Source organism: Lepus europaeus, chromosome X, assembly GCF_033115175.1.
Source record: "Lepus europaeus isolate LE1 chromosome X, mLepTim1.pri, whole genome shotgun sequence".
Taxonomy (NCBI): domain Eukaryota; kingdom Metazoa; phylum Chordata; class Mammalia; order Lagomorpha; family Leporidae; genus Lepus; species Lepus europaeus.
The window spans coordinates 127,883,043-127,890,644 of NC_084850.1; the positions used below are offsets into that span (position 1 = coordinate 127,883,043).

At 38.7% G+C, this 7,602-nt stretch overlaps 1 pseudogene; it reads left to right on the top strand.

The window, feature by feature from the left end:
* The first annotated feature begins 2,514 nt into the window (after positions 1-2,514).
* Positions 2,515-5,443, top strand: LOC133753574 (small ribosomal subunit protein eS21-like; annotated as a pseudogene).
* Positions 5,444-7,602: the final 2,159 nt, after the last annotated feature.

Here is a 7,602-nt window from a genome sequence, read left to right on the forward strand (position 1 = left end):
CTCATGAGATCCCAATGCCAAACCCATTTTCCATGAATCTTATTCTAGCTAGTTCTTGGATTCCTATAAGAACCTTTCTGCTATACAGATATCCTAATTTGAGTTCCCTCAGAAAAATACCTTAGGAAAAGGATTTGGGTGCAAGTAGTGTGGGAGACAATTTCAGGAAGCACTGATAGGGGAGTGGAGAATTGAGACAGAAACCAACACAGGTGTATTAATGAGCATATTTCTACTGTAGGCAACTAAGCCTAATCATACTGAAGACCCCTGGGAAACAGGGTAAAGCACAACTCAGAGTATCCACTCAAGGAGAAAGGAGCTAAACTATTTATTCTCTATTTCCAATCATCATCATTGGAGGACTGCTCCCTTGAATGTTAACTCATTAGCACTTCCAGACTGCCCCTTGCACAGGCTAGACATGCTCCTGTGGCCAGAGAAAACCCTCAAGCAGAGAATCCTATATGCTTGAAGTAAGACACTATTAGCAAGAACACCAAAAGGACATAGATAAGTACCAGCAGAAACTGCTACACTGATCATATTTTAAGTAATCTGAATGTGCTTCTCTTCATTGCTATAGAAATTGCCCAAGACAGTCTCCAACCATTTATTTAATTCTTGAATTCCCAAAATACTCACTTAGCAGCATCTGTCATACTATTCAATTTTATAATTTTAATTGAGATAATGGAAATAAGAGAAATCACTTTAGTAGAGGTAATTGGCCACACAATACTAACCTCTGAATTAATAGGAAATATTGATTTATTAGTATGAACCACAGTGATGTTTAAATTTATTTAAGATGCATTTCTCTTTCTGTTCAGTGTTAATGAGAATCATTTTCAAAGATTCAGCATATCACAGAATCATGGAGTTGAAAGAGCCCTTAGAAATTATCTAATACAGCCTCTCCCTAGTGTAAAATTTTGTTCTATATTAATACATGGGCATACAGTTTGGGCACCAAGTAGATAAAAATATTTCAGCGGAGTATTCTTTTCCAAACATGAGATAAATTGGAATTTATTTATAATGACATGTTTTTGTTAGGGATTAGATTTATGAAACTCTGGTAGTTTTTTCACTTTGTGTTGCTATGTGGGGGCAAACTGTTGAAATCTTTACCTAATATATACTAAACTGATCTTCTGTATATAAAGAGAATTGAAAATGAATCTTTATGTGAATGGAAGGGGAAAGGGAGCGGGAAAGGGGAGGGTTGCGGGCGGGAGGGAAGTTATGGGAGGGGGGAAGCCATTGTAACCCATAAGCCGTACTTTGGAAATTTATATTCATTAAATAAAAGTTTAATTAAAAAAAATTCATGGAAAAACAGGAAAAAAAATACATTGATATGGAGCCAGCACTGTGGCATAGCAGGTAAAGCTGCCGCCTACTGCACTGGCATCCCATGTAGGCATCAGTTCAATTCCCATATGCTCCACTTCCAATCCAGCTCCCTGCTGATGCACCCGGGAAAGCAGAGAAAGATGGCCACCGTGCTTGGGCACCTGCTATGCACATGGGAGACCCAGAAGAAGCTCCTGGCTCCTGTCTTCAGTCTGGCCTAGCTCTGGCCATTGTGGCCATTGTGGCCATTTGGGAAGTGAACCAGTGAACCAGCAGATGAAAGATTCATTCTCTCTCTCTCTCTCTCTCTCTCTCACTCTGCTTTTCAAATAAAATAAATAAATCTTCAACATAAAATAAAATGTACTAATATGTTCATTCGATTTTGGATTTTTACCCAACACAGTATTTTTATTCTCCTAATTTAAAAATTACACATATGTGGACACAAATTATATATATATATATATATATATATATATATATATAAGAAAAGTAGCTATGCTTCTGGAATAGGATGGTGGAGTCTGTGTTATTCAAATAATAGAACTTTAGGAGTAACTAACCATTTTATTTAAAATGTGCCTTTAGAATTAATTTTACTATGCAGTAAGCTAAGAGGCACAATCATCTAAAGTAATCAAAACCATTTTACGAATATAATATAATAAAACATGCTTGAAGTAGGTGTTTATAAGCCTAAACATTTCCAATGGATGATTAAAACTTTTCTAGGAAAAAAAAATTAAGACTCCAGCTGTTGGATCTTCTTCCCACAAATGCTCTCTGAAAATATTCTTCTTTCGTAAAATTGTGGTAAAGTATACATGACATAAAATGTACCATTTTAGCCATTTTATACAGTTCAATGGCATAAAGTACAATCACATTATTGTGAAATTATCACCACCATCCATATCCAGAGCTCTTAAAAATCTTACAAAACTGAAACTGTACATAATAAGCAATAATTTGCTTTTTCTCTCTTAATCTCCAGTGCCTGGCAACCATCATTTTACTTTCTTCTCTTATGAATTACACTCTTCAAAGTACCTCATATTAGTAGAATCATACAGTGTCTGTCCCTTTGTGACTGGCTTACTTGAAATTGTGCTTCTTAACTCTTTCTTCCAAATTCATTGAAATCAGTGCAGGATGCAAAGTGCTGCTGCTTTCCACTAAACTCAAGCTCTGGTGAAAATGCACATATACCCAATGTATAGTAACTCATTGATAGTCAGAAAATAAAACATAACTCACATTCTGGCAAAAAAAAAGTCATTTCTTTGTCCTTCAAGAAGATTCACAGAAGGCCCATCCAGGTGCTTTATATAAAAATAACAGTTCCCTCCAGCTACCTAACCTAGATTTTAAATTATGTGAAATGAGTTACTTAGAAGGAAAATGCTGAACAGACACATTCTAAGGTTGTGGCAATATAATTACTCTGATAATTTTCAGGGGTATATACATCCCCCAACAGACCTAAGAGTAAATTCTGATTGGTCTCTGCAAATACCTGCAATCTCATTCCCTTACCAGTGATTGGTATGGAGGGAGGTGTGAACCCCAATTCTGGTCAGCGACGAAGGAGAGGTTAGCCAGATGGTTTCTAAGAAAGGGTGTCTTGCTCTTGAAAAAGATTCAGATGAAAATATTCTATTCTTGTGCTTGCATGCAATGCTATCTTGGGACTCAAGGAATGCTAGGGTGAGTCACAAAGCCACCATGTTGAGGATAACATAGCAGAAAGAGAAAACCCTTGCGAATTTGATGCTTTGGGTGAATCACCACATTAACTAACTTAGAGCAACCCCAGCTCAGGATTTCAGGTAGTATGAGACTACAATGATTGTTTAAACCAGTTGAGATGGAACTGTCTGTTACTTACAGACATTCCATGATAAAGGTAGATTGCATGATGTCAGAGGGTACTTTTCTAGGAAGCTGATGATGAGATGGATTTTAGTTTTCAGGAGATTTCTTAGGGAGTGAATTGTGAAAGAGAGAGGAGAGAGGCAGAACTGGGCATTAGAAGTGAGGTTGTGAGATAGGCAGTGACAGTAATGACCTACCTCCTGAGGAGGTCCCAGCTAGACTAAGATAACCAGGCCTTTTATACTTCCATCTTTTTAGTCACTGGGAACAAGAGCGTGACCTCAGGGAGCTAAGGCAGTCAATGAGGGGGCAATTGAAAGCCATCTGTGCTGACAGCACTCTCAGCAACTGGGGCAAGAGGTACTTCATTGAAGAGGAACCTGTGTGATGCATGAGAGTCTCAAAGAACAGATGCCATGCCACGTCCAGAAAAAAAAAAATGTCACTGAGGCTAGCAAGACCTACCTAAATTCTGTTAAGCTGTGGCTTTTGCTAAAAATAGCAGTCATGTATTTTTGCTATATTTGTCTTCATTTAACTTCCTTTTGCTTGCCAATGACTAATAATTGAGTTTTATCTAAATATCCATACATTATCACTAAGCTATTATCTATGGGTTTAATGTAATCAAATTGGTTTCGTGTTTACTTAAAAACCAGCTAACCTTCCTTGAATTCTTTGCCAACCAGTCTTCTTGAAACTCCTTCCTTGGCATTTCACATACATCTTACTCTTCTATCTTAGTTCTTCCATCATATTTTTTTTTCTTTTGATCCTTAGTCATAGGTATGATCTGAGATGCAATCCTTAACACTCAGTTAGTTCTCTCAGCAAAGTTTTACTTATTGAACTTGCCCTGTCATGGTTTCTGTTCTCCCCAATCCTACTGAATTCTCAGGTTGTTTCTAGCCCTGACCTTTAAACTAGACATCAGTCCTTTATCTTCAAGGACCTCCCAGTCATCTGTGTAGGTCCTAACCACTTCCATCTTAATATGCTCTAGAAGAATTCATTATCTTTCTCCAGAGAACAAGCTCAGTTTCCCAGTAACTCCATTCTCTTGACTATCACTCCTCATTCACCTTCATTCAAACTCTTGGATTCACATTTTTGGGTGCCAGAAGTAAAAGACTGGAGAAAGTATTTATTTACCTAATTTGGTTAGTCATTAAAATCTGTTTACTCCTGTTTTTTGCTCTCTTTTTCTGGGCACTTTCTTTTATGTTGGTAATATTCTAAATGCACCTCTGCAATAATACTTAGTGCACCACATTCTAATTACTTTTCCTCTATACTAGACTGAAAGTTCTTTCAAAGCAGGAACTGTATCATTCTTCTTTTGGATTTCCAGTGTGTGCTTATCATATTGTAGATACTCACTAAGTGTTTCGGGGCAAATGAATAACAAAGTCTAAGACTGTCATTTCTGCAGTACATCAGTGACCTCACTATAGTCACTGCAGATGTTTTGGGTGCCTCCTATCTTATCTCGTCTACCTTCGTCTTATTTCAGCCACGGCTATGCTAGACACTAGGATCAGACTATGCCAACAGCATCCCCTGTCAGTTCTGAGCTGATCCAAAGTTTTCTGCCTCTGAGCTTTCTCTGAAGCATTTGGAAATTGCGCATCTCCGAGGAATATGTAGCCCAGATATGCGGAGATATTAACTAGCCTGAAGGGTAGGTCAAAACTTTTCCCTTTACCTTCTTATATTCTGCACCCACAACACTACAAATTAAAATGACAAAAGACAGATTAATAGGAGAAAAATACACAAATTTTATTTGATGTTAATATTTTTATGTGGCACGGGGATCTCCTAGAAGAGCAAGAGAAAAAAAAAAACACAAAGAGTAAGACAGACCTATAGGCTTGTAGGCCATTTTACCGAAGGACAATACATTTTTGCTGAGCAGCTTTCTCTCTTGCACTCCTGGAGGTAGCAGGCTTGGCCTCGACATGCAGACGACGCTGGCGAATTAGTAGTCTTGCTCGTAACTCTGAAATGCTCCACCAGCAACCACATCATTGTGGCCAAGGACCACGCGTCCATCCAGATGGACGTGGCCGAGGTCGATAAGGTCAAGGGCAGGTTTGATGCACAGTTTAAGACCAACGCGATCTGTGGCCCCATCCGCAGGATGGGTGAGTCATGATTCCGTTCTCTGGCTGCTAAGTCTGAAAACGTCCTTTCAAAGAACTGAGCAACAAAACAAGTGTGTGGAGTATTTTTGACAAATAAAGGGTGGCAAGCTGAAAAAAAAAAATTTTGCTGAGCAGTGACAAGATAGAGAGAAAGGACTTTTGAGTCACTAGCCTTGGTAAATTGTGGGAAGGTAAATATGTTCAGGGAAACTATGGAAAATAAGAGTTTTTAGTAAGGTTTGTTGTGCAGATTCCTCTCATATCCTGGTTGTTTCGGGGCTAAGACTCTAGAGTTGTCTTGGTGATTGAGAGTCTTGTGATTGAGAGTCTTTTTTGACCTTTCTGGTATGAGAGAGGGGAAGGGAAAAACTGTAAGAAAGGGGAATTTATGCTCTGACTTTATGCAAAAAGAGGAAGGGTAAAGAGACTTTTTGCCATATCTGCTGTTCTTTAATTCTCTTAGCTTAAAAAAAAATCCTTATGGCAAAGTGGCAGTTTTTAGAGTGGCATATTCTGATCCATTTCACCCTTAATCAGTAGGGGTTGGGAACTGGCAAATAAATGCTCTAACCTGCCTCCTCAGAAGTGTATTAAAGGGTTTTCAGTGAAACCAGCAGAATCCAGCCCCACTGCCTACAGCAATGGCATACATAATGCATCCTTATAGTAGCTTTCACTTTCCTCTCTTCCTCACCAAGTTCTCTGGCTTCACATCCTGTATAAATTACTGCATTTAAATCCTTTCTCAGGCTCTGCTTTTAGAGGAGCCCAAATTTATGATGGTTTTGTTTCTGCTTCTCTCAAACCTCCATAAAACTAAAAAAGTGACGGGTAAATTGTCCTGAACCATTGCTTTCATACACCACTTGCTGTTCTTCACAGAGATTCTCTGCTATGGTCTTTCCAAAAATTCATATTTTGACAATTAATCTCCAATGTGATAGTATTAAGAGGTTGAGTGTTTAGGAGGTGATTAAGTCATGAGGGTGAAGCTGTCATGATTGCAATTAGCACCACTAAAAAGAAGTACAGGGGAGTTGTTTTCCCCTTTTGCCATGTGAGGACACAGTGAGAGGTGCCATCCTGGGATCAGAGAACAGGCCCCTACTAGACACTGAAACTTCTAGTGCCTTGATCTTGTACTTCTACAGCCTCTGTAACTATGAGCAATAGATTCTTACTGTTTATAAATTACCTAATCAAAAGTATTTTGTTATATTAGCATGAACTAAACTAAGATCAACTCTAATCGTTAGGGTTGCTAGATTTAGCAAATAAAAATAGAGGACTCCCAGTTAAACTTGAATTTCAGATAAACAATAGATAATTAGCATAATCATGTCCCATGTAATACTTGGAACATATTTATACTCACAAATGATCTTTTGTGTATCTGAAATGCAAATTTAACTGAGCATCCTATATTTTATTTGACAGTTCTGGCTATTGACTCCCTTAACTTTAAAAAGCCATCTAAACTTACATATCATGGTTTAAAGATCTATATGATTTGTCCCTTATTCTAACAATATAACCTGTCACACTTCTGAATTCAAGTTCTCTTTTCCATCTAGAATTTGAGAGCAAGAAAAACTTCATCATCATCATTATCATCATCGCCATTATCATAATTCATTTGCTTCTCCAAAGTACTTCAATTTTTAAAGTACTTGCCCAGTTTCTCTCAATACTATTGTGATATGCCTTGCACAAAAATGTTAATTTAAAATTTAAAGTTTGTAAAATCTGAGACTAATCAAATTGCCTAAACTCAAAGGATAGATTTTGGAGAGGGATGCTCAAACCGGGATATCAAATTCCAAGTTAAGTGTTCCTTTCATGATATCACATAGCTTTCCATTCACATTCCTTCATTTTACAGAATATTAAACTGAAGCACCGGGGCCGGCGCCGTGGTGCACTAGGTTAATCCTCCGCCTGCAGTGCCGGCATCCCATATGGGTGCCAGTTTTAGTCCCGGTTGCTCCTCTTCCAGTCCAGCTCTCTACTGTGGCCCGGGGGGGGGGGGGGGGAAGCAGTAGAGGATGGCCCAAGTGCTTGGGCTCCTGCACCCACATGGGAGACCGGGAAGAAGCACCTGGCTCCTGGCTTCGGATCTGTGCAGCTCTGGCCGTTGCAGCCATTCGGAGAGTGAACCAACAGAAGGAAGACCTTTCTGTCTCTCTCTCTCTCTCTCACTGTCTGTAACTCTACCTGT